This window comes from Zootoca vivipara, chromosome 4 (assembly GCF_965207765.1).
Source record: "Zootoca vivipara chromosome 4, rZooViv2.hap1.1, whole genome shotgun sequence".
Lineage (NCBI taxonomy): Eukaryota > Metazoa > Chordata > Lepidosauria > Squamata > Lacertidae > Zootoca > Zootoca vivipara.
Window position 1 is genome coordinate 4,424,898 of NC_142587.1, and position 27,446 is coordinate 4,452,343.

Consider the following 27,446-nt stretch of genomic DNA (forward strand, 5'->3'; position numbering starts at 1 on the left):
GGAGGGTCGGGCAGGCGAGAGGGGTGGCAGGGCGGACGAGGGCGAGGGAAGGCACGGCCGTAGTCACGACAACTCCGAGGCGTTGCTGCATATCAGCATAATATTTCAACCATGTCGTGGGTTCAAGCCCCACCTTGGGGAAAAATCCTGCATTGCAGGGGGTTGGACTAGATGACCCTTGTGGTCCCTTCCGACTACAATTCCATGATTCTATTGATATATTACCATAGCATATGCATCAATCTGCTTTCTTGAATTGTCCTAGGCATAGCAGCCAACTCCTAGAGGCCTAGGTGCCTCCCCCCCCCCCCAATTACTGGTAAATACTGTATTTTAAAGAGTCATCCCCCCCATGTTGATGGGCTTTCTATGTGGGGCTTATCTGCCCCCCTCCCAGTATTTTATTAAGGATGGAAGAGGGAGAGAAGGAAGGAAGAAATAGAGAGAGGGATAACTCACATTTGTGGGTGCCTCTGGGTGACGCTGTAATGCTGGAACTCTGCAGCAAGAGGAAGATACCGGTACAGGAGCCTTGCAAGCAGCTTTCTCTCTGCTTGATTTACAGCAGGCACATCCAACAGGTAGATTGTGATCTACCAGTAGATCACTAAATGTCTGTGGTAGATCACTGCTAGATCACTGGCACCCCTAAAAAAAGCTCACCCAAAATTTTCCTCCTCCGTAAAAAAAGCTGAACTATGACCTGAAGCCCTAAACAAAAATGGGCCTCCCTCCCTCCTAAAAGAAGCTCAACAAGTTTGACCTAACCCCCCCCCCCAAACAGGGCTTCCCTTCCTTAAAAAAACTCAACAGCTTTGACCTGAACCCCCCAAAAGGGGGTAGATCACTCCCAGTTTTTAACTCTGTGAGTAGATCAGAGTCTCTTGGGAGGTGGCCACCCCTGATTTACAGTACAGTGGAACCTCGGTTTATGAACACCTCGGTTTATGAATTTTCGGTTTATGAACGCCGCGGACCCATCTGGAACGGATTAATTCATTTTCCATTACTTTCAATGGGAAAGTTCGCTTCAGTTTATGAACGCTTCAGTTTATGAACAGACTTCCGGAACCAATTACACCCATGCTTCAGTTTATGAACATTTCAGTTTAAGCACTCTGCGGACCCGTCTGGAACGGATTAATCCACTTTCCATTACTTTCAATGGGAAAGTTCGCTTCAGTTTATGAACGCTCCAGTTTAAGTACTCCGCAGACTGTCTGGAACGGATTAATCCACTTTCCATTACTTTCAATGGGAAAGTTCGCTTCAGTTTATGAACAGACTTCCGGAACCAATTGTGTTCATAAACCGAGGTACCACTGTATACAGATGCAGGAGGAGGGACACCACTGCTTTTTATTTTAACATCACTGTGTCTATCAAAGCTACAGCCCCCCCCTTCTTATTCACTTCCTTTTAGCCTTGCAGGGCCACCTTAGTTAAATTGAATCCTTTGCACCCTCATTAAATCGCCAATAGAACTGTTAATGCAATCCCTGAATGCTCATTAACAACTCCCACTGAATAACAATAGGGTGAATAGGGTGAACCTTGCCTGAAGGGATATTCTGCTCCATTGTCTTAACTGCTTAAGTACCAGTAGCCACTTTGCTTTATTTATTTGATGTGTTTTTGTTACAGCTGTGTTCCCGCCCCCACCCCCAGCAAGTGGAGAGCTGCTCTCGCTAAAGCAAAGCCCTTTCCACTCCAGTTTTTGGAGGGGAAAAGTGCTGGTTATGATCTGTAAAATACAATAATTTTTTGCTTCTAGGGGGGCAGCTGCCCCCTCCTGCCCCCCTGCCTACGCCCATGCCTCCAGGACTGAAGTTCTTTCTGATATCCAAGGGGCTGAGCAAAGGGTACAGTTGCTTTTGCCTTGGATGAGCTGCTGAACAATGACCACAGTTGTATCTTCCATTAGCGAATGGTATGAAAATGCTGGTACTGAAGCAGGAGCAGGAGCTTCTCCTTCCTTTCCCTATAAGCCATTATTAGGAAATAGAAACTACCTTGAATGCTTGGTCCAACTTTGCGTGTCACACTAAGCCAAACCATGGCTTAGCCTTAAAGCCGGCTCCTGGAGAGGAGTTTGCAACCTCTTCACTCCTCCCTGGTCTGCTTTGCTGTCGCGATGTGCTGAGTTAAACCAATGTTTAACATGCTGTCTGAACCTGGGTCCATGGTTTAACTCTCCTCAGCTAACCACGAGCCATAAACCCAGAACAAATCTTCATTCCTGCTCATATTTAATTTAGGTCATATTTTAAAGAATCGCTGTCCTAATGTCTGTTGTTTTTGTGTTGAGCTATAATGAAAATAGTTTAGCATCAATGAGCACTGGAGCTTGACCTCCTTTTTGTCTCCCCCCACCCGCCAGCCTTTACCATTATATAATTAAAACTAAATGGAATGACCTTCCATTGCAAATTATATCTTTTTGTTACAACTCAGTATCAAATGTTTCCCTTTTTCTTTACAAATGAAACACCAACATTGCTTACAATTTGCTGGAGACTCAATGGCATTGTGTTGGGAGACTGGATCCAGTCCACAATTTGCCCACGGGTCGCCATCTCCCTTTAGATAGATATTTGTACCTGATCCCAAACTCTTCCATTAAATAACAGACTTGCTTTGGAGATGTATACAGCTATGGCATTATCAGAAATCTGAAACTGTGCATGTAGAATCACCTTCGACAATATAAGGCAGCAGAGTAAACAGTGCATTTTGTATTTTACTAAGATGTGTACCAAAGCTATCAGCTTTCAATTTGAATTTTGCAACCTGTGGGTGGGGGAAGGAAGTTTCAGAAATAGCACGCATTGCTTCAAAACTCTTTATGACTTTTTGAAACCAAATCTCTTTCCTTCCTGCAAATTATATTCAAATCTGTATAGAATCTCATTTTTTGGCCTTGCAAATATGGCAATTACATTAAGCGAAGGCTTATAAATTTCCATACGTTTTACACATTACAATGGGCCTTGACCATTAGCATAATAAAAAGAGGAGAAGGAATCCTGAGGATATTACTTAATATTTTATATCTGGGCTAGGGAAATTTGCATTCGTTTAGACTGAAGACATTGCTGATTATGCAGGAATTTGCCATGGGTTTCCTCTGGCCTTGATAATAATACCATATGCATACCACTTTCCTAAGAGCTTTTATTAACTGGATTTACCTTGTAGCAAGAAATCTAAAAAATATAAACACTCTGATCCACAACTAGAGAACACCAGTGCAACTGTCCTAGGAATGCTATATGGTTTCTGGCCTGGTTGCTTGTACTGGGATCCTGATTTCAGTGAGTTTTAGTAGGTAGGGGAGCCATATAATTTTAAACAACTTTGAAATAAAATGCCTTACCTTTTTTAAAGCAACAGAAGCCAGCTGCCTCCTATATTCCATACAAATATTGTATCAAGCCATTTCAGTCTGGCTTTGGGCCTGGTGAGGGCACCCAAACTGCCTTATTGGTCATCATTTATTATCTCTGTCAGGAGCAGGAGAGGGGAGTAAGATCCTGCTCATTCTCACTGACCTTTCTGCAGCTTTTGACACCGCCGTTGATCACGGAATCCTCCTGAACTGACTTTGTGGCGGGTGAGGGAGGCAGTGGCAGAATTTTATGCTGGTTTGGCTCCTACCTCTGGGTTTGCACCTAGAGAATAGCAATGTGGAATCTGTCATGCAAACACATAGAAATTGTGATAAAGCCCATTACGCTCATAGAGTGTAGTGGGGGTTGCGGACGAGCTCAAAAGAAATCTGGGAGGGGGTGGGCTGTAGTTAGGCTGAGTCACGGGGCATGCCATTGAGTTTGATTGGCAGCAGCATTTTACTTAACGCCCACGTTGCTTTCGGTTTCCCTCACTCTTGGAAAAGCCTTTGAATCTCCCACCTGCCGCCGTGTTATAGACTTTAGCTGGCATTGCTTTGCCTTTTTAGGGGTTGCCTGTATTCAGGGGCCCAGTAGGAATTTTGCCACTTGGCTGATTGGTGTTGCCATTTGGTTTTTGCCTACTGACAAGCAAATTGTCACAACTTGTTAGGTTGGCCGTTAGGCTTTGGTTAAAAATTGGTATAGGAGGGGCATGGCATAAAAATGCCTACCCCCCTAACTTGCTCCTTATAGAAGTACTCCATTAAAGGAATCCTGGGGCTCAGGGACTCTAGTCCATTCATCCTGCCATAGGCAAGGATGGTGCGGCCATTACAGAGCCGAGCCTTGGGGAACATTCCTTGGGGGAGGAGAGTGCCTGTGAACAGTGCCTCCAATCCCTTGGGGTGTTTACTTGACTTACCTACCATTAGGTAAGTCGGAGCTGGTCCTGACCCAACGGGGGTCAGATGGAAATGGTCCTCTCCCTTAGAGTGGACAGATGGATTAGAATCATAGAATCATAGAATCATAGAGTTGGAAGAGACCACAAGGGCCATCCAGTCCAACCCCCTGCCAAGCAGGAAACACCATCAAAGCATTCCTGACAGATGGCTGTCAAGCCTCTGCTTAAAGACCTCCAAAGAAGGAGACTCCACCACACTCCTTGGCAGCAAATTCCACTGCCGAACAGCTCTTACTGTCAGGAAGTTCTTCCTAATGTTTAGGTGGAATTTTCTTTCTTGTAGTTTGAATCCATTGCTCCGTGTCCGCTTCTCTGGAGCAGCAGAAAACAACCTTTCTCCCTCCTTTATATGACATCCTTTTATATATTTGAACATGGTTATCATATCACCCCTTAACCTTCTCTTCTCCAGGCTAAACATACCCAGCTCCCTAAGCCGTTCCTCATAAGGCATCGTTTCCAGGCCTTTGACCATTTTGGTTGCCCTCTTCTGGACACGTTCCAGCTTATCAGTATCCTTCTTGAACTGTGGTGCCCAGAACTGGACACAATACTCCAGGTGAGGTCTGACCAGAGCAGAATACAGTGGTACTATTACTTCCCTTGATCTAGATGCTATACTCCTATTGATGCAGCCCAGAATTGCATTGGCTTTTTTAGCTGCTGCATCACACTGCTGACTCATGTCAAGTTTGTGGTCAACCAAAACTCCTAGATCCTTTTCACATGTACTGCTCTCAAGCCAGGTGTCTCCCATCCTGTATTTGTGCCTTTCATTTTTTTTGCCCAAGTGTAGTACTTTACATTTCTCCTTGTTAAAATTCATCTTGTTTGCTTTGGCCCAGTTGTCTAATCTGTTAAGGTCATTCTGAAGTGTGATCCTGTCCTCTGGGGTGTTAGCCACCCCTCCCAACTTGGTGTCATCTGCAAACTTGCTCAGGATTCCCTCAAGCCCATCATCCAAGTCATTGATAAAGATGTTGAACAAGACTGGGCCCAAGACAGAACCCTGTGGCACCCCACTAGTCACTACTCTCCAGGATGAGGAGGAGCCATTGATGAGCACCCTTTGGGTTCGGTTAGTAATCCAGCTACAAATCCACTGAATGGTAGCATTGTCTAGCCCACATTTTACCAGCTTCTTTACAAGAATATCATGGGGCACCTTGTCAAAGGCCTTGCTGAAATCAAGATAGGCTACATCCACAGCGTTCCCTTCATCTACCAGGCTTGTAATTCTGTCAAAAAATGAGATCAGATTAGTCTGACATGACTTATTTTTCAGGAACCCATGCTGACTTTTAGTGATCACAGAGTTTCTTTCTAGGTGCTCACAGACTGTTTGCTTAATGATCTGCTCTAGAATCTTTCCTGGTATTGATGTCAGGCTGACTGGGCGGTAATTGTTTGGGTCCTCTCTTTTCCCCTTTTTGAAAATAGGGACAACATTTGCCCTCCTCCAGTCTGCTGGAACTTCGCCTGTTCTCCAGGAATTTTCAAAGATTATTGCCAGTGGTTCTGAAATCACCTCTGCCAGTTCTTTTAATACTCTTGGATGTAGTTCATCTGGCCCTGGAGACTTGAATACATCTAAACTAGCCAAGTATTCTTGTACTACCTCCTTACTTATTCTGGGCTGTGTTTCCCCTGCTGAATCATCTGCTCCATATTCTTCAGGTCGGGCGTTGTTTTCTTTCTTGGAGAAGACTGAGGCAAAGAAGGCATTGAGGAGTTCTGCCCTTTCTCTGTCCCCTGTTTGCATTTCACCATCTTCTCCTCTGAGTGACCCCACTGTTTCCTTGTTTTTCCTTTTGCTACGGACATACCCATAAAAGCCCTTTTTGTTGCTTTTAACCTCTCTGGCGAGCCTGAGTTCATTCTGTGCTTTAGCTTTTCTGACTTTGTCTCTACACGTGCTGGCTATATGTTTGAATTCCTCTCTGGAGATTTCCCCCCTTTTCCATTTTTTGTACATATCCCTTTTAAATCTTAACTCAGTCAAAAGTTCTTTAGATAGCCAGCCTGGCTTCTTTAGGCACCTTCCATGTTTCCGTCTCATTGGTATTGCCTGAAGTTGTGCTTTTAATATCTCCCTTTTAACAAACTCCCAACCATCATGAACTCCCTTCCCTTTTAGTATTACTGTCCATGGGATTTCACCCAGCGTTTCCCTAAGTTTTCTGAAGTCGGCTTTCTTAAAGTCTAGAATTTGGACCTTAGTATGCTTGGTTGCTCCTTTCCGCTGGATAATAAACTCCAGAAGAGCATGGTCACTCCCACCTAATGATCCTGCCACTTCTACCCCACTAACCAAGTCATCACTATTGGTTAGGACCAGATCTAAAATGGCTGATCCTCTTGTTGCTTCTCCCACTTTCTGGACAATGAAGTTGTCTGCAAGGCCAGTGAGGAATCTGTTCGACCTTATGCTCTTGGCTGAGTTTGACATCCAACAAATATCAGGATAGTTGAAATCCCCCATTACTACTATCTCACTTCCTTTGGAATGCTTGGCCATCTGTTCCAGGAAGGCATCATCTGTGTCCTCAGTTTGGCTTGGGGATCTATAGTAAACTCCCACAATGAGATCACTGTTGTTTTTCTCTCCCTTAATTTTGACCCAGATACTCTCAATTTGGCTTTGAAGTTTTAAATCCTGGATCTCTTCACAGGTATACATATCCCTAACATATAAAGCTACTCCTCCTCCTTTCCTGTTTGGTCTATTTCTCTTAAATAGATTGTATCCCTCTATTACTACATTCCAGTCATGAGACTCATCCCACCAGGTTTCAGTGATGCCTATTATGTCATATTTAGTTTGCTGTACCAAAGCCTAAGCCAACACTCAGAATTAAAATGTATTTTGAATAAAGTTGTGGCCAAAATAATGCCAAAAACCCAAACCTAAAATATTGTGTCAGTTGTGAGTTATTTGGGTATTTCTGGGAGCTTTGTCATGCAACCATTTTGTCCCTCATGATACTTAAATTTGCAATGAAGTCCCCATTTCTATGTTTCATTTCAATGGCTTTTTCTTTAGGATTCTGGGTGCAATCTTCCTGAGGGGAAAAAGGTTGCATTTACCCGTATATTCCGGCATATAAGATTACTGGGCGTATAAGACGACCCCCAACTTTTCCAGCTAAAATATAGAGTTTGGGATATACTCGCCATATAAGAAATACGACCCGGTGTATAAGACAACCCCTGACTTTTGAGAAGATTTTCCCGGGTTAAAAAGTAGTCTTATACGCAGGAATATACAGTAATTAGTCCAATTTACCACCTGTGTGGAGTGTCTGATGCAAGATTGTGTCACGGTCAGAGTGACTGTGCAGATATCCACTTATTAGCATAGCTGTCAAGTTCTCCCTTTTTTAAAGGGAAATTCCCTAATGCTGAATAGGCTTCCTCGTGAGAAAAGGGAAAATTTGACAGCTATGCTTATTAGCTGCATGTACATTTTTAGTCCTGGGGGGAAAGGGCCCTAGGCCTTGATTGGCTAAAGGAGAAATCTACCCTCCTGTATCCAAGTCTTTTTGTATAAAAACTTCTCTTTGAGGACCAGTGGTTCTCATTTGGATGAAGGACCGTGTAGAATAGAACGTCCCTATTTTCATCTGAGAAATGATGGAGGGTATGCCAGGGGGAGAGTTGCCTGGCAACTATGCTATGGTCTTTTTCTTGCCACGTGAAGACCTTTTTATTTCCACTGGGTTTCCACAGAGTTTTAAATTTAAAAATGTGTTTTTGTCATGGTTAGTAGAACTTTGGCATTATGCACTCTCTGCTTCTGATTTCCTTTTATAGTAGTTTTATTCTGATGCTGCTTTAAACTTGCTGCTGGTTTCATGCCCATGTTGTAGTCTGTATGTCTTCCCTCCTGCACACTGCCCAGAGAACTATTTGTTAATGTGTGAATAAAACTAATGTAAATAAAATAAATTTAAAAAGTGGTAGCAGCAAAGCTACTTTGCTGGCTTACTGCCCCCACTAAGCCTCAGTGCTGGGATGCGGGTGGCGCTGTGGTCTAAACCACTGAGCCTAGGGCTTGCCGATCAGAAGGTTTGAATCCCCATGACGGGGTGAGCTCCCGTTGCTCAGTCCCAGCTCCTGCCAAACTAGCAGTTCGAAAGCACACCCAAAAGTGCAAGTAGATAAATAGGTACCGCTCCAGTGGGAAGGTAAACGGCGTTTCCGTGCACTGCTCTGGTTCAGCAGAAGCGGCTTTGTCATGCTGGCCACATGACCCGGAAACTGTCTGCAGACAAACACCGGCTCCCTCGGCCTATAGAGCGAGATGAGCGCCACAACCCCAGAGTCGTCCGTGACTGAACCTAACGGACAGGGGTAACTTTACTTTTAAGCCTCAGTGCTAGTTGATGTATGGCTTGTTGGGTTTCGTTCCAAACCTTAGTTACTGAATGTTTAAAAGCAGCATGAACTCACCTTAATCTTGCATGATCAACATCTGTCCACTTGCAGCCATATCTATGTTCCATCTCCTAGCACCCCATCCTCAAACACACCGTTGTAAAAGTCAAGATTTAGGACACCATCATGTTGATGGTACAGCTTCCTTATTCTAAATGCCCATGCAGCTGCACTCTTAATCTAATTATTTAAAACAGGAAGCTTACTTCTAATCCATCAACATGGCACCCAGTCATAAAAATATCTTTTCAATCTCCACCTACGAATTATTCATATTCCCCCCCAGGCAGTGTCCTCCATATCTTGAAATAAATAACTGTTTGATAATGCCATTATCAGAGAAAGCAGTTTTCATGATGAGAGCAGAATGCCGTAGATAGATTCATCCCAGTTCCTGGCTCTTTGCTCTAAGCGTTACTGACAGTTTTGCACCCAGCTGTAGAGCAATGCTGGGGAGTTTCTGTCAGTATTGGAGGGTGGGGGTGGGCGTGGAGCAGAGGCAAGGCATCTCGTCGTTCTTTGAGTCCTATAATTTTGCCCAAATGCAGCAAGAGAAAGTTTTTCCCAGCATGGTGACGGCTAATCAGCATTTCTATATTATTCCATTAAAATAGCAGCGTTAAGATGAATGCTTAAATCCCTTTTAATCCTCTTTTAAAACCATAACTGTGATTTCCCATTAATTTTAATACATGGAAAATACAGGTTACATGAAAAATATACTTGGGCCAAAGCTCTGACAATGCAGAATCAAAGTAGCTTTTAAAAATATGATTGAAGCAGGTCGGTGCTGGGGGCATATCCAGAGAACTGATGAAAATTGCTAAATGGGTGGTTCTGGGGATTTCAATATAGGTGCCAAGGCCACATGGATGTGCCTCAATTCATGTCTGGTTTTACGCACCTAACAGGGCATCCCATAGTTTTAGTGCTTTCTGCTAGTCAAGAAAAGAAAACTCTCTTTGTGAGTGGGAGAGTTTGATAGAATTCTTTTGTCATGGGCAAATTGCTACCTGGTAGAGTTTAGGCAACCTTTGCAGGTGGATCCAGGTGGATTCCTCATGTATCTGAGGCAACCTTCTGCATAGCTGCCAAGTTTTCCCTTTTCTCGCGAGGAAGCCTATTCAGCATAAGGGATAACTTGGCAGCTATGCTTCTGGGGTGCTTTATTCTGTCGCAATCCTTACAACAATCCTCTAAAGTAGAGAATCCCCCCCCCCATGTTGCAGACTGAGATGTGTGTTTGTGCTGAAACTGCAGTTTTCCAAAGTCTACCTAGTGAATTACTGTCAGACGCAAGATTTGAACAATGGACTTCCTGATTCATTGCTCAATCTCTTAAATATTATGTTACATCAGCTTCAACTTGAGCAGAATGTAGAGCCTAACATTTCTCCCCCATTTGTTTCGTTCACAGAAGTAGGGACTGTCGTAGGTCCCAGCATAGCCCTGTCCCCCAGACTGCCCCTTCTCTCTGATGTCATGATTCCTCAAACCTCCATTGAAAAGATCAGCACATGATAGTTGTGCACCTTCTGTGCCAGCCCAGTCCTGACACGAGAAACCGCCCAGCAATCCAATTTTGGCTCCAAGGAAGAAGCACTTTCAGAGGGAATTAAATTGCTTCACCCCTCCATCTATTTGTATTTTTCTGTTGTGTATTGCCCTGGGATAAAAATTTAATTAATTAATTAATTAAAATAATACCTGTAGTGTGCTGAATATTAGGTTAACGAACCTACAGTTTACTCTAGACTTGAAACAAATCAAACCAAAATTCAAACCACTAGTCACTGATTTCACCCACTCCCATTCTGGCCGCCCCCCAAATAGGCAAAAAACCCCTCCAACAGCCCCAGGGAGTTTGTTAAACTCCTCTTGGGCTGCCATTTTGTATTAGGACTGCTATCTTGAAATCAAACAAATTCACTTCCCCAAGTCTGTAGGGCCCATAACACATGAACCAGAAGATAACAGTTCCACTATTGCAGCAACTTCTGTGCCAGCTAGAATGTCTGTCTGTATTGATCCCTAGATTCAAGTGGAATAGAAACTAAGCTAGAACAGTAGCAGGAAAAGAAGCACCGATAAAAATGCACAATCCACACTTGAGAATATTCATCCTTCCTCACCTGTGAATTAATAGGAACCAGCTGAGAAGGGGAGCAGAAAACAAGGCCTGGTAACTAATAACCTCCATAAGTGGCCAGAAGGCCCAGAGCTGCCTCTACCCTCCTGCCCCTCCTTCTCTCCAGCTGCATCTCCACCATCTCCATTTCTGCCATGGCCATCAGCACATCCTCCTCCTCCTCCTCCTCCCTAGTTGTTCCTTCCCACCTGCTGATAATATACTTTGAATACGACCAAGGGGGCAGGGAGACAAGAGTCAGGAGCTGGGGCTGTCCCTTGTCTGGTTCATTGAGGAGGAGAATGGATAGAATGGGAAGATAATAAATAATAATAATAATTAATAATAATAATAATAATAAATAATTTATTATTTATACCCCTCCCATCTGGCTTGGTTTCCCCAGCCACTCTGGGCAGCTTCCAACAGAAGTATTAAAATACAATCATTTATTAAACGTTAAAAGCCTCCCTGAACAGGGCTGCCTTCAGATGTCTTCTAAAAGTCTGGTAGTTGTTTTCCTGTTTGACATCTGTTGGGAGGGCGTTCCACAGGGCAGGCACCACCACCGAGAAGGCCCTCTGCCTGGTTCCCTGAAACTTGGCTTCTCGCAACGAGGGAACCGCCAGAAGGCCCTCGGTGCTGGACCTCAGTGTCCGGGCAGAACGATGGGGGTGGAGACGCGCCTTCAGGTATACTGGACCGAGGCCATTTAGGGCTTTAAAGGTCAGTACCAACACTTTGAATTGTGCTCAGAAACGTACTGGGAGTCAATGTAGATCTTTCAAGACCGATATAAAAAGGATGTCAAAGCACATTAATTGAATGTGCTTAGAAGCCTCCTCACAATGGCGACCTTGATAGTGCAGAGTTCCCAGCATGCTTAGAAGCAATAGAACCCTTTCTAGACCTTTGTACTCAATATGCAGTGATCTGGAGTGGAGGGGAAGGGGTGGCATATGTGGGGAACTGGGGGCAGAATAAGCGCACACAGAGCCAGTCCCCTACACATTGCTTGTCCTCCTATGTGCCTGACATTCAAAAATATGTAGGCTCAGCACATGTAGGGGACATCCCCAGCTCCACCCCCACCCCACCCCCCACATAGCGCTTATATGTGCACAAGTGGAATGTGCGTAGAATGGATTCCCTGCAGCGCCCCTTCTCTGCATGTTGAGTCTGCTCATGTGAGAATGTTTAAGAAGGGCTGGGAAACTGGAAGGTAATAAGCTAAGGCAGAGAGAGTGACATAAACATCACAACAGGAGAGAAGGGGGTGATAGATATCAGGAGGGAAAGACTGCAGTCGTCACATTAATTTCCAGAGGCTGCAGGAACTGTATAAAAATGTCAGGTGTGAACTGGCCCATGGGGGGTTGAATTATCAGGGTTTTTTCTTTTCTTTTCAGGGATGCCTATAAAAGAAGATGGGGATTGAGTTGTATCTATGTAGGGGGGGAGGGAGAGAGAGATACACACAAACACTTTGTGTACCCTTAACCCTTTGCTTTAAAGAAGGAGGGCGACTGTATATAAACAAAGCTTATACCCAGAACAAACTTAGTTGGTCTCTAAGGTGCTACTGGACAATATATATACATATATATATATATGTATATATATATATATATATGTGTGTGTGTGTGTGTGTATACACACACACACACACACACACACACACACACAAAGAATATATATATATAAACAAAGAAAATAATAATGATATATTGTTGTAAGTTTGGTGAGGGTCCCTTCTATTTCTTGGATTCTGCAAAGATTCAATTGTTGGAATAGTGAGGCCAGCTTGTTGGTAATGGCCCCCTAAGTATGGGTCATTAGTGTAACAAAGGAAGTGGCACCTTTCAGAATATTGTTGAGTGTTCCTTCTCCATGGGTCAGCTATGTCCCTAGCTGGTGCAGAAGCTTCTGCCATGTGCACTTTGAGAATAAAAAAAATTACTATTGACACTATCTCCCATAAAGATGTATCTGGATATCCAAATAGCTGTTTATCTTGGAGAGAGAGAGAGAATAGGAGACACCAAGGATAAGCACCTTTCAGAATGGGATGGGATCTCACCTAAGTTTTCTGAAGTCGGCTTTCTTAAAGTCTAGAATTTGAGTCTTAGTATGCTTGGTTGCTCCCTTCCGCTGTATAATAAACTCCAGAAGAGCATGGTCACTCCCACCTAATGATCCTGCCACTTCTACCCCACTAACCAGGTCATCACTATTGGTTAGGACCAGATCTAAAATGGCTGATCCTCTTGTTGCTTCTCCCACTTTCTGGACAATGAAATTGTCTGCAAGGCCAGTGAGGAATCTGTTTGACCTTATGTTCTTGGCTGAGTTTGACATCCAACAAATATCAGGATAGTTGAAATCCCCCATTACTACTATCTCACTTCCTTTTGAATGCTTGGTCATCTGTTCCAGGAAGGCTTCATCTGTGTCCTCAGTTTGGCTTGGGGATCTATAATAAACTCCCACAATGAGATCACTGTTATTATTCTCTCCCTTAATTTTGACCCAGATACTCTCAATATGGCTTTGAAGTTTTAAATCCTGGATCTCTTCACAGGTATACACATCCCTGACATATAACGCCACTCCTCCTCCTTTCCTGCTTGGTCTATTTCTCTGAAATAGATTGTATCCCTCTATTACTGCATTTCAATCATGAGACTCTTCCCACCAGGTTTCAGTGATGCCTATTATGTTGTATTTAGTTTGCTGTACCAAGAGCTCAAGTTCATCTTGTTCATTTCCCATGCTCTGTGCACTAGTATACAGACATTGAAGACCATTGATCATTTCCCCATGTCTTTTATTTAAGGATTTTTTCCTCCCACCACTAGGCCTGCGTGCTGTTTGCTCCATTTGGTCCTTGACATTTGGACGATCATCTTCAGCACTTGATAGGCTCCTACCTTCAGGACCACTGTCTCCCTCCCCCACATAAGTCAGTTTAAAGCCCTCCTGGTGAGGTTTTTGAGTTTCATGGCAAAAACATTCCTTCCAACCCTTGTGAGGTGCAGCCCATCACTTGCCAGAAGTCCATCTTCAAGAAACTGCAGACCATGATCTAAGAATCCAAACCGTTCCTGCTTGCACCATTTGCGAAGCCTGTTGTTTACTTCCCCTATTTTTCCCTCTCTCCCTGGGCCACATCGTTCAGTTGGGAGGACAGATGAGATGAGTTGATATTTTATTGGTTACAGGTAGGTAGCCGTGTTGGTCTGGGTTGAAGTAAAATAAAAAAATTCCTTCAGTAGCACCTTAAAGACCAACTAAGTTTTTATTTTGGTATGAGCTTTCGTGTGCATGCACACTTCTTCAGATACAGTGAAATAGAAGTCCCCAGGCACTTATGTAGAGAAGGGGTGGGGATGGGGAGGGGAGGGGGGATCACTCAGAAGGGTGGGGGAAGTGGGTGATTGACTGACTGATAGCTGTTGATGACCGAAAATGACTGCAAACCATTGAAATGAAAACCATTTGCAATGAAAATGAAAACCATTTGCAGTCATTTTCGGTCATCAACAGCTATCAGTCAGTCAATCACCCACTTCCCCCACCCTTCTGAGTGATCCCCCCTCCCCTCCCCATCCCCACCCCTTCTCTACATAAGTGCCTGGGGACTTCTATTTCACTGTATCTGAAGAAGTGTGCATGCACACGAAAGCTCATACCAAAATAAAAACTTAGTTGGTCTTTAAGGTGCTACTGAAGGAATTTTTTTATTGATATTTTATTGTTTTGTAAACTCATCTGTGAGCTCCAGCAAAATCTAGCTACCTGCTTGTCAGGCTTGGCTTGGTCCCTCCACTTGGTATCTTGGCAACCTGGCCCTGAATGTAGTCAAGAAGAGATGCTATTCCAGATGTGGAGGCTGACACCACCCACCACCCCAGAAGACTGGTTTGTCACTTCCCACAGAGATCTGAAATGCCTTAATTTCCTTGTGCCATCTTGCCTCTGAAGCCCTGCCTTCATTACTGCCCCTGACAAAGACAGGCTCTTCGAATTGAGTAGCAGCAGTGGTAGATGTAAGCTGTGCAGCTGCCACCATGAAGGGCAGACACCACTGACAAGTGACAAGGTTGTAATGGAACATCTGTCTTGGAAAATGACACAGACCACCAGGGGTGTGTCAACTCTAAATGCACATTAGCAAAGAATCCTGCCTGTGTGAGCAGTCTGCTGAGGCAATTACGTTACAGATATTGGCTCCATGGGACAAAAATCATCAGCATAGAAGGGACTCAAATAGAGCTCAAGAAGCATGGTGTGAAATAGCCCCAAGGAACAGGCAGTCAGCCAAGAGAACATAAAGGAGCATGGTCCAAAATGAGATTTGTGTGTGTGTGTGGCTTTACACAGGGGATTTTCCTTTTTTTTAAAAGGCAAAATATTTTATGTCAGATTCTGTGAAACACAATCAAAGTTAACTTTAACTTTGCAAAGTTAAATGCCTTTGCATTTAAAGCACTCGCATATTTCAATGTTTTCCTTAAGGGGGGAAAGTGCCATCTAAATTTTTTTCCTTCTGCAATGGGGGGGTGGAGAGATCAATATAACAGGCCACAATTGTCACCCGCATTCCTGGCCCCGGCCACATCAGCTGACCATCAGTGTCCATTACACCTGTGCCACCAGCCATCCAGCTATACAAAAAGCCCAGAGCATAGGTCATATCTTTGTTAACATGACGGAACAGTGTGCCTATCACATCAGCTTTCATGCACACCTCTCTCTGTCTGTTTACTCGTGTCCAAGCAACATGCTTCCTGAGTCTTGTCTATTGAAAGAAAGAAAGAAAGAAAACACAAGAGACGCTTCCTTTCGGCAACTTCTAATTAGTTGGCTGAGGTTAAGGCCTGAGTGCAGCAATTTGAAGGGAAGCTTCCTTGAACTGGCTCCACTATTTCCTGCTTACCAAGGTTCACTGCTTAAAGAAGCTTATCAGTAAAGTTCCTGCTGGCAAGAGCCTTGCCAATCATTTGATCCTGTCCCTTCCAAGCTGATACTGTGAAAATAGTAAGGATATAAATAAAATGTAGATTGACTGTGCAGAATGAAGTTTCCAGTTTTGATGCAAACATGTAATTGCTTTATGTAAATGTGAATCATTGTCTGTTGCTCCCCAGGAAAATATTCACTTTGGATCTTCCCTAGCTTGTATTTTGATACTCAGACTTTTTATAGGAAGCTGAGAGTGTGGGGGCTTATCCACACTTCCTCTCACTGCTTTCCCCTGGGAAAAACCATTTTTCAGTGCTCAATTGGAGCAAACAGAAATTCAGGTTTTCTCCAGCTTGACATATCACAGATTGATCAGCACTAAAGAGTGGGTTTTCCCTGGGAAAGGAGTGGAACTAGGGGGAAACCGCTTGGACCCATGCTTCCCAGGCACAGGACAAGCAGAAGTGCAGATTATCCCTAACAGTAGAAGCCCAAACTAAGTTCTGCCAGGATGATAGAGTTTGCATTCAGTAGATTTTGGGGTTTGCCAGCTCAGCCAGGGCACAGCCAGGACAAAGCTCACATAAGTCCTGTGACTAATCTACACTGGTCAGTTAAAATGTTTAAAATATGTTATAAAAATGTGACACCAGAAGGCACTCACTGTAGAGCAATGATCTGTAGTCAGTGGAAAATTGCACTGAGAGCTATATTACTTTTCTAAAAGTGTTTTTACAGATCAGTGTAGATCGAGCTCTATACTCTGCCTCAGCCATGGCTCTGCCAGCAGAACATAAAGCAACATAACTTCCCACATTTTGGCCGGGGTGTTTGTGGGTGGGGGGAGCAGAGACTTACACCTATGTCAAACCCTGCTCAGCTCAGTTGTGTGATCTAGGGCAGTGTTTCCCAACCTTTGGCCTCCAGCTGTTTTTGGACTACAATTCCCACCATCCCTGACCTTGGTCTTGCTAGCTAGGGATGATGGGAGTTGTAGTCTAAAAACAGCTGGAAACCAAAGGTTGGGAAACACTGATCTAGGGCACAATCCTCCAAAGTCAGACCCATAGCCCTTACCAGCAACTCCTGAACAGAGTTTGGAATGGGAGTAAGTTACGCTGGGCAAAGTAATGCCAGCTACTAGGAGCTAGGATTCCCTTTTGACCTAAAGTGGTTACTTGGGGCCAAGAAATATAAGAACTGGACCTAAGTGTGCAGTAAATAAGTGGTGTAAATGCATGCTAGCCGGAAGACTATCTGAGGAAGAGATAGTTCTTCAGCTAAAGGGCCTAAAGGCTATATCTGTGAGTTCTCAGGGTCAAGATGAAGCAACTTTCATTTTTCCCCACTAAGTCATTTCAGGGGGTTGCCTTTTGGACTTCTACAAGACAGCAGGAGGGTCAAAACCCACAAATACCCATCAGATCTGCCTCAGACTCAAGAAAATACATGCACCACACCAACGAACCTTGGTAATGGGAACACTTCCTATTTATGGAAAGTGGATCTAAGCCAGAGAAAGGAAGGCTGAATAAATGAGCATCATATTTCGACACATGATATGCCAATAGAAAAAGACTTTCTCTTTCCTTTGTTGTGATCTAATCTTTTAGGCAGGCTCTCTCTTTCTTTACAGAGAAGACAAAGCATATGAAATTAAGTGTGTAAGAGTGATCCAGCGATAGGATGACAATGCAAAGCCACAGAGTGCTCCGAGATGCAAATTCACAATCAGCTTGAACTTATTAAAATAACGCTGTTCTCTTGAGCATTTCAGTGATTTCTTTATATAAATAAATTCTTCCTTTGGACTGATTGGATCAGTGCTCTCATAAGATTATGATATCTTTAAAATGAGGAATGTCATTTGAAATTCCTTGCAACTTTTTCAATGAGACTGTTAAAAAGAATAGCATTTTAATAAAAGATTCATGAGAGAACAATGCTGCAAAGTTTTGCTTTTTTGTACCTGTGTTAAACCGTGGACAAAATATATAGATTGGCTGGCCAATGTAGATTGGCTGGCTCTTTTCCCTCCTATTCCTCTGTATCTCCTCATTTCAGGAACTAGCAGCATTGACGATGGTTGATCCATCTTTCAACTACATGCCCAACCACTTTACCAACGAGATCTCCTAAAGCTGCTCCCAGTTACCCAAGTTGTGCAAGGCAAATTCTCTGAAGGTCAGCTTAACACATTCAACCAATACCAAGGACACCTAATTCTTTAAGTTCCTATGAATAACAATTATTTCATCTCTGTATGGGGGGAAACCGAACAGAACAGTGGAAAAGCTATTTTGGATTCATTTCCTAATCAGATAGCAGATTTGCAATGATCACAAGAATTTATTCTACTGCCTGTGCCTTTAAATGTCTGATTAAGCCAAATGTGAGTGTAATGGACAACCATGATTTAGATCTGCACTGATTTAGATCTGAGGTTTTGACTGAAGAACCTTGATATTACACATAATGGGGAGACCACGGGAGGAGTGCTACACCTGTCATCTTAGATGGAGTTGTGGTTTTAGCATGGGGATAACCACACCATACAAACCCTTTGATGTGCTTCTCTCCATTATATGTAGGGTAGAATCATAGAGTTGGAAGAGACCACAGGGGCCATCCAGTCCAACCCTCTGCCTAGCAGGAAACACCATCAAAGCATTCCTGACAGATGGCTGTCAAGCCTCTGCTTAAAGACCTCCAAAGAAGGAGACTCCACCACACTCCTTGGCAGCTAATTCCACTGTCGAACAGCTCTTACTGTCAGGAAGTTCTTCCTAATGTTTAGATGGAATCTTCTTTCTTGTAGCTTGAATCCATTGCTCCGTGTCTGCTTCTCTGGAGCAGCAGAAAACAACCTTTCTCCCTCCTCTATATGACATCCTTTTATATATTTGAACATGGCTATCATATCACCCCTTAACCTTCTCTTCTCCAGGCTAAACATACCCAGCTCCCTAGGCCGTTCCTCATAAGGCATTGTTTCCAGGCTTTTGACCATTTTGGTTGCCCTCCTCTGGACATGTTCCAGCTTGTCAGTATCCTTCTTGAACTGTGGTGCCCAGAACTGGACACAGTACTCCAGGTGAGGTCTGACCAGAGCGGAATACAGTGGTACTATTACTTCCCTTGATCTAGATGCTATACTATTGATGCAGCCCAGAAATGCTTTGGCTTTTTTAACTGCTGCATCACACTGTTGACTCACGTCAAGTTTGTGGTCTACCAGGACTCCTAGATCCTTTTCACATGTACTGCTCTCAAGCCAGGTGTCTCCCAATACATTTGTGCCTTTCATTTTTTTTTGCCCAAGTGTAGTACTTTACATTTCTCCCTGTTAAAATTCATCTTGTTTGCTTTGGCTAATCTGTTAAGGTCATTTTGAAGTGTGATCCTGTCCTATGGGGTATTAGCCACCCCTCCCAATTTGGTGTCATCTGCAAACTTGCTCAGGATGCCCTCAAGCCCATCATCCAAGTCAGTGAGAAAGATGTTGAATAAGACTGGACCCAAGACAGAACCCTGTGGCACCCCACTAGTCAGTACTCTCCAGGATGAGGAGGAGCCATTGATGAGCACCCTTTGGGTTCGGTCAGTAAGCCAGTTACAAATCCACTGAATGGTAGCATTGTCTAGCCCGCATTTTACCAGCTTCTTTACAAGAATATCATGGGGCACCTATTGAAAGGCCTTGCTGAAATCAAGTTCAGCAACACCTCAACACCTGGCAGTGGCGGAGCTTCATGCTCCGGCACCGGGGGCGGAGAACAGGTGGAGATGGGGCTGGCGTACATCACGAGGGTGGAGTGTGCCGCCCGCATGGGCATGGTGTGCGTTCTGGGGGTGTGGTGCACCACCCACAGGGGCGTGGCGTGCATTCTGGGGGCGGGGACAGCCGCGATGGCACCCTACCGGGATCGTGCTGCCTCTTCAGCCATCACTGGATATGAGTGGGCTTGTTAGGTGCAAGTCTTTTCATTGTTTGCTTTGTGTGTTTTGTCCATTTGCTGCAGCTTTGGGCCTAAACACATAGAAGGGTATAAGGAGAAACAAAAGGGAACTCAGGCACCCAGGTCATAACAAGGATAGGATAGGATAGGATAGGATAGGATAGGATAGGATAGGATAGGATCCTTTCAGCCTGTTTGTGACTGAAAAAGGGAGGTGGATACTAAAAAGCATATTTTAGGAGAAAACATACTTATTGTCAGAGAAGAGGAAGACAGTTCAGAATTACAATAGGGGGAAAGTAGGGAAATAATGGGAGAGGAGGAACAGGCAGAGCCCGAGCAGCTGGTTGACATGTTATCCCTTGAAAGCATTCCAGACCCACCATCTCCCAGAACCCGGCGAGCCTTAAAAGTAGGAGAGCAAATAACTCAGAGACAGATGGCCCTAATTGGCAACCGTAAGGGTGGTGGTGCTGTTGATGAATGAGGAAGTGGGAGAAAATGGGGTGGGTGGAGATTTCCTCAATATCATCATTATTCCAAGAGGCTGCTTTCTCAAGCCTCTCTCTGTAAATATTGAGTAAAAAGCAGATGGTAAGGACTTTTCTGTGTCTTATCCGTTCTTGGCAACCTGCCTTGGGGGTTGGTTCATCTGCCACCTAACATTTAGAAGGATATTGTTGTGTATTGAAGTCACTGTATATAGTTTTCCCTCAGGTCCATGGCAGTTGTTTTAGGAGGGAACTTTAGGAGGGAATTTTGAATGATGTTTTGTTACATTGTTTGAGCCAGCCTCTATAAAAGCAGGCTGGCTCAGCACTTCAGTTCAGTTCTGTTCTGACTCAAATAACGAGCTGTTTGGAGAATCGCTATGCTGTCTGTTGCTTACCCACAACCTAAGGAAAATACATTTAAATATGAATTTCCATGTATATTTCCATGAATTTCCATGTATATTTTGTTTAATGCAGTAATGGGACAAAACAGACTTATGAATAAACACATGCAAAATTGATATGGTCCAGAATCAGACTGATCCATCCTTACAAACGATTCTATACACTTGGGGCCACTGCTGCAAGGTCCCTGCTTCTAGAAGTAGATGTTCTGGTCTCATACAGTGAGATCCTACAGAGAAACAGGGACTGATTTATCAGTTTTGATAGTACTGTACAATGCAGCATTGACTACATTGACTACACTGAGTAAGTGGATCTGTAAGGTTTGTCCCTAGCACTTGTGGCCTGGCCTGCTTAAGACAATTCTATCCAATTCCTTCCTTTACTCTCATAGCCATACAGTTTTCTATGTTAGCTTTTTCCTCTGTGTGCTTAACAGTGGTTTAATTTTTTAACAGATGAGAAGAGGGAGGGGGGAATCTGGAGGATTATAATAGAATTGCAAGTGACACTCCTCTGCTATAATTTGTGGAGTGTGTGTCATTGACACAATGGGTTGTTAAAGCTCAGAGGCATTATGGTCTGTCATGTCATATCATACTTAGGAAGCTTTTAATATGTGGATTATGGACACATTAAACTGTACTCTCTCCTGCCTATTATGTCAATGGGATTTTGCATATTTAAATAATACTACAGTGTATAATCCATGCACTGTGCCATGCATGCACAATAGGGCTCAGCAATAGACAAAATTACTGTTTGCAAAGTAGGCAGACTTTCCTAAACTTGTAAGTTTGCAGCTTCCATGTTTCTATATAATAGTACATCTGTCTAGAGCAGTGTTTCTCAACCAGTGTGCCTCCAGATGTTTTGGGACTACAACTCCCATCATCCCTAGCTAGCAAGACCAGTGGTCAGGAATGATGGGAGTTGTAGTCCCAAAACATCTGGAGGCACACTGGTTGAGAAACACTGGTCTAGAGCAGGGTGGCCCAACACAAAGCTGAGGGCTGCATGCAGCCCTTGGGGCCTTTTTTGGTGCCCCTTGGCAACATTTGACACACCCAGACTTCATGCCACCTTCCCAAAGCTAGGAAAGGTCTAAGGAGGCTTTGGGAAGGAGGCGGGTGGACTCTAGGACCAAGCCAGAGCCCTCATGTCTGCTTCCCAAAGCCCAGCATCTTGCTTACCCTGGGTGCTGGGGTTGGGCATCAAATTTTGTCCCCACCACCACCACCGCCCACTGCACAATAAGGCAGTGTGCAGCCCAAGGCTCCGTGTCAAAGTACTCTTGTGGCCCACTTGATTTGAAAAGTTGGACCACCCTGCACTATAGGATGCTTGCTCCACACACCAACCCTGCTGCCATTCCACCCACATTAGTCCCAAGTACTAAGCTTGCTTTTCACTCTTCCCAGCCCTTTCCTGAAACCCCTTCTCTCTTTTATTCTGCAGCCCTGCTTTGTTCCTGCTTTGACCTTTGTGGAGGATTCCCCAATTCCCACCCCTCACTGCTTTAACAACAGAGGCTCTCCCTGTGCTTCTCTACAAACGGGAGTAAACCTCCAGTGTCCAAATTGGACTTGTCTCCAGGGTACCTCAGGGCTCTGCGTTCGAAACCTATTGCCACCAGTGGGGGTCTCCCTCCCATGGATCCCTACTGCTACATTTTGCCTCTCCCTTAGGCAACTATGTGGCTCCCTTGGCTTCTCTAACCAGCCCTTTGTATGACAGGAGAAAAAGCAAACAGTTTCCTCTTCCACAGGAAAGCTTTGTTCTCTCCTCTTGGTCACACCTCTGAAGGTACCGAGACACTGCCCGAGTCCACGAACGTTTAGGCACATTTAACTTTATTATAGAATCATAGAATCATAGAGTTGGAAGAGACCACGAGGGCCATCCAGTCCAACCCCCTGCCAAGCAGGAAACACCATCAAAGCATTCCTGACAGATGGCTGTCAAGCCGCCGCTTAAAGACCTCCAAAGAAGGAGACTCCACCACACTCCTTGGTAGCAAATTCCACTGCCGAACAGTTCTTACTGTCAGGAAGTTCTTCCTAATGTTTAGGCGGAATCTTCTTTCTTGTAGTTTGAATCCATTGCCCCGTGTCCGCTTCTCTGGAGCAGCAGAAAACAACCTTTCTCCCTCCTTTATATGACATCCTTTTATATATTTGAACATGGCTATCATATCACCTCTTAACCTTCTCTTCTCCAGGCTAAACATATCCAGTTCCCTAAGCCATTCCTCATAAGGCATCGTTTCCAGGCCTTTGACCATTTTGGTTGCCTTGAGGCTCCTAGCCCCCCCCCCCCCTCTATCCCAAACTGGGTCTTTGACATGGCAACTACTTTGCAGTTATTGTTATTTTATTAAAGATTTTCTTGATTTGCAAAAATGTGTGCAATGTCTCTCATACTATTTTTACAAGTCAGTTTCATTTGTTGAGACATTGGGAAGAAAAGGGGGAAAGAAGTAGATGGGAGAAAGATGGGCAGGGGTGGGGTCAGGTGACAATGTTTCTATTTTACTCAATGTATGTGTGGGTTTTCGTCAGCGCTGCTTGTGCAGGTTCTCTGTTCGCTTGTGTTCCTTTAGTGGTGAGAGAGGTTGGGGTTGGCCTCGGGTATGGTTGTTCATTTGTGGTTGGCTGTGGTAGTCTTTGTTTCGTGTGTGAGTGGGGTGGGTGGGTGTTTTGGATCAGGTTAGCCATACTGATTTGTATGCTGTTGGTGGATTCCACCATCCCTTCCTATTCTGCAGATTTTCATACCACCACTTTCACCTTCATCCCCATTCCTTTGCCTCCTACTCCTTTTTTGGCAACCCTATTTGCACCTTTTCCCCTTCCCGCTCCTCCTTATTTTTCTGAACTCTCCCTTGCACACAGATCACTGCTGTTTCCATGCCCTTTCCTCTCTCCTATTCTGCAGCCTCCTTTTCACACAGACATTGCTATCACGCATACAGAACAACCCCATTTTCTCTCCTGTTTTGCATTGATTGATTGGTTAATTTCTATATTGCTTATCATATTAAAAACATCTCCAAGCAGTGTACAAAAAACCGAAGCAGCAACACAACTTAAACAAAATATTACGCAAATGCATAATTACATATAAAAATGTTACATTGATACAAAGCTACTAATATATAATCAATATCAAATCATTTTCCTTCTGACGCACCCTCTCAGCCTCTCCCTTTGTGCACACACCTTGTGATGATGCATACCATATATTTAAGATGAATAGAGAGAAGGTTAGGTTCAGTTGACTGATGCTCTACATATATGGCTGTATGCTTCTTAATAAAGGATCTCTTCAAAACTTCTGCACTGAATCTAGAACTTTATGTTGAAGACAAAACATGGTAGAAGGGATGAAAAAATATATGCAGTTACTACTGTGGAATATTTGAGGGCTCCACAACCTTGATCTCATGAGGCAGCCAAGGAATGGAAGAGGGTGTTGTTTGAGTACAGCGAGAAGGGAACTATACTGAAAGCAGAGCTGGGGAGAGATGGTTTTAAACAACAGCAGAAGTTTCAGTAAAGCAGGGATGGAGAAACTCTGAGGGGTTGTTTTTAAAAAACAAATAGACCGGTTTTAACAAGGAGAAATGGGTACAACACAGGGATGAGTACAACACAGAAGCTAATACCAAAAAGAAAACACAACCTTTCCCAACGCCTTTCTTGTTGTACTCAAACCTTTTTTTAACTGCCCCCCACTCCCATCAGTGTCACCCCCTACTCATTCTACTCAAACATCTGCTGTTGTTTAAAATTGACAGTTTTTTCCTCTCAGTTTTTCACCATCCCTGCTTTCACCATCACTGTTTAAAACTGCCATTTTCCTCTCAGTGACTCTCCACCCCTGACTTCCTCAGCTCCTGTTTTCCCTGATGTCCAAATGCTATGTCTAAACAAAGATTTTCTTACATAAATACAACTTTACTTGTAAAATGGATTCTGTTTTTTTAAGGCTTTCCCAAGACCCACCTATGCAATGTCTGATCGAATTATCAACTAAGAAGTTTACTTCTTGGGTCATGCTGTGTCTGTCTGGGGTTTCTTAATATGGGTATACACTGGCATCTTCAGCAGCCTGATTTAAACAGCCACTATGGTGGTAGCTGATATTTTTATGGCTCTTGGTGCCCCACTATAAGCCCCCAAAGATTGGTCAGTCAGTCAAATTTGATTGTTCCAGTTTGCTACACTGGCGCTCTCTCTCGTTATTATCTTTGCAGTCTTCCAACATACATGTGTATTTACATAACGCGGGTGGCACTGTAGTCTAAACCACAGAGCCTAGGGCTTGCCAATCAGAAGGTCGGCGGTTCAAATCCCCATGATGGGGTGAGCTCCCATTGCTCGGTCCCTACTCCTGCCAACCTAGCAGTTCAAAAGCACATCAAAGTGCAAGTAGACAAATAGGTACCACTCCGGCGGGAAGGTAAACGGTGTTTCCGTGGGCTGCTCTGGTTCACCAGAAACGGCTTAGTCATGCTGGCAACATTACCCAGAAGCTGTCTGCAGACAAACACCGACTCCCTTGGCCTATAGAGCGAGATGAGCACTGCAACCCCAAAGTCATCCGCGACTGGACTTAATGGTCAGGGATCCCTTTTACCTTTACCTACTATTTATTTATTTGAATGATTGATTGATTGATTGATTTCTTATTTTGGTCCATATGATTTTTGTTGCCACATGTTTGCTGCATTTGGTGATCATGTGGCTTATAGAAAATATTTCTGTAAATGCATTAGTGGTAAAACCAGGCAACTAGCATCTACTGTGCACAGCTTCTTGTTTTTAAAAGGTTTATTTATAAAAAGAAACATTTGTGTGGCAGCTATTTAAAGCAACAACAACAGAGCCATAGTAACTGGGTGGGTGGGTGGAAGAGCTACACTACTGACAGCATTGGCCAACTGCACCTTCTGCCACCCCCTTCCGTTTACTGCTGTGAGTGGCTGCTTACAGCCCTCTAATGGCAAGGCCAGCACTGTGCGCAGATCTAAACTTCATTAGCTAGTCATGATGGAGTTCCCTTATAATTTTTCATTGCTCTGTAATTTGCAAGATAGCAAGACAGTTGCTATCCGAGCAACTGACCACCACCACCTCCTCCTCCTCTTCTTCTTCTTCTTCTTCTTCTTCTTCTTCTTCTTCTTCTTCTTCTTCTTCTTCTTCTTCTTCTTCTTGTTTTGGTAAGCATACTTCATTTTACAGTAGGAAATTACAGCAAGGAGTCAAATTGTTCAGGCTTCAAGAGAAAATTGCTCCTGGGAAGGAAAATAAAGAAACCATACTTTCTGCTCTGTTATAGGATTCCAGCAGTTAATGAGTATGTGAAGTATCAAATTAAAAAGTGCTAGCAGTTTATCATAGCTGAGCAGTCACTGAATGAGTAAGAGGTTTCCCTTTCACTGAGCAGTAAGGACATGACCTGAGGCTGATAAACACTGGTCATCCGAGCCAACATCTGATTTAGGACTGGCATAGCCCATCAGCTAAAGCAATCTTCTCCGTTTGTTGCTTTAATCAATAATGTTTTAGAGAGCATGGCCAATTGGGAGGGTCTATAGTTCTGTAGTTGCAGAATACATGTTTTGCATGTATAAAAAGGCCCAGCTTCAATGTCCAGCTGAAGGAAATCCGAGAGCAGGGCTGGGAAAGATCTTTGCCAGTCACTTTAGAGCAATGGACTAACAGTCAGAAGAGAAAGCACAAGCAAAACAAACCAGTGCTCTGACTCAGAATATATCTGACAGAGAACAAAACTGTGGTAGTGCATTATACCACCAGGGCTACCATTTGGACAGTGCGTAGAGAGAAGCATTCCCCCCTCCCCCATATGTTGGCTAACTGTGAACATGAGCATCACTAGACCTTTGCAGGCTTTCGTATATCAGCACAAGTGAACATGGTGGTGGTGCAATTTGTGTTTACACCTACTGCCACTTTGAATACTGTACCCTGAAACAAAAAGCAAGCAAGCTTCTCTGCTAATAGATGTTTAGCACATAAAGCATAAAAGTTAATGCTTTGCCATTTTTCTCTTTTGCACATTTTAAATTTGTAATGAGTTTTCAATGCAGGGTAGTATTAAAAAATAGTATAGAATCATAGAATTACAGTATAGAGTTGGCAGGGTCACCCCCAATGGTATATCCCTCTTGCAGTCCAAAGTGGTGCCTGCAGTCCGTTCTAGCACTTCACCATCTCATTCAGCTGCATGTAGGCCAGGACTGATACAATATACCAGAATTTGTATCGAGTCTCCTGAATAAAGCAACAGGTTTTGAAACAGTTATTGAGGATCCCTGGAAACAAGCAGTGTCTAGTTGTACAAGCTGGTCAGTACTTGAACAAAAAGCAATGCAGTCTCATGGAAGGGACAGTATGCAAACAGGCAAGTTAACCATTCAGAAAACCCCACCTTTGAAAAATGCCATGTATCTAATGTTGTGGATTAAGTCCTGCAAATTGGAAATAAGCAATGTTGAAATACAAGGTCTTGCTCATCTCTACCCTAAGTCCTCTTTTTATTCCTGCCCTTCCCCTCTCTTTTTCTACTTCTCTCTCTTTTTCAACACAAAATCTCAGGCAGACATTCAACAGATGCAGCTTCTGTCAGCGCAGACATGAGAGTTGGCAGCTGGATGTAGACACTATTCAGCTGCTG